This window comes from Carya illinoinensis, chromosome 3 (assembly GCF_018687715.1).
Source record: "Carya illinoinensis cultivar Pawnee chromosome 3, C.illinoinensisPawnee_v1, whole genome shotgun sequence".
NCBI lineage: Eukaryota > Viridiplantae > Streptophyta > Magnoliopsida > Fagales > Juglandaceae > Carya > Carya illinoinensis.
In genome coordinates, this window is record NC_056754.1 from 43,413,335 (window position 1) to 43,413,949 (window position 615).

Genomic DNA, 615 nt, shown 5'->3' on the forward strand with positions numbered 1-615 from the left:
TTGAGACAGTGGGATCTTCAAGATTTCCCTTATGCTGGGTTGATCAAAAAGGCTTTGCAGTTTCCTAATATTCCAAGATTTTGGGTTGTTTTGGATGAGATCAGAGGCTTTGATAAGGGGGTGTATGGTGTCCATTTCCATGATGGGTGTAGGCTTGAAGGTTTTTAAAGTAGGAATCCACGAGTCTCTCTAAATATTGACCAATTGACCATTTAAGATTTGGAAGCACCTACCTTTTGAAAGCAGATCTTTTGTCTTAAGAATGCCTTTCCACATTGGAGAATCTGAAGTTCTTGGGTTTGCCATCCAGAATGATGTGTTCTTTAGATATTTGGATGATAGTATAAAATGCCATATACCAAATTTTGATCCGCTTAATTCCCAACCTGTTTTTGCTAAGCCTTGTTCATGTTTTCTGTCGACCTGATGCCCAGTCCCCCCATTTTTTTGGGTAGACAGATAGATTTCCATGACTTCAGGGTGAAATTGCGAATTTTATCTTTCGAGAAGCCTCACCAAATTTTTTTTTGCATTTGATCTAGAGTCTTGCACACTGATTTTGGAATTTGGAATGTATTCATGCTATAAGAGGGAATGGAGCTTGCCACTGATTTT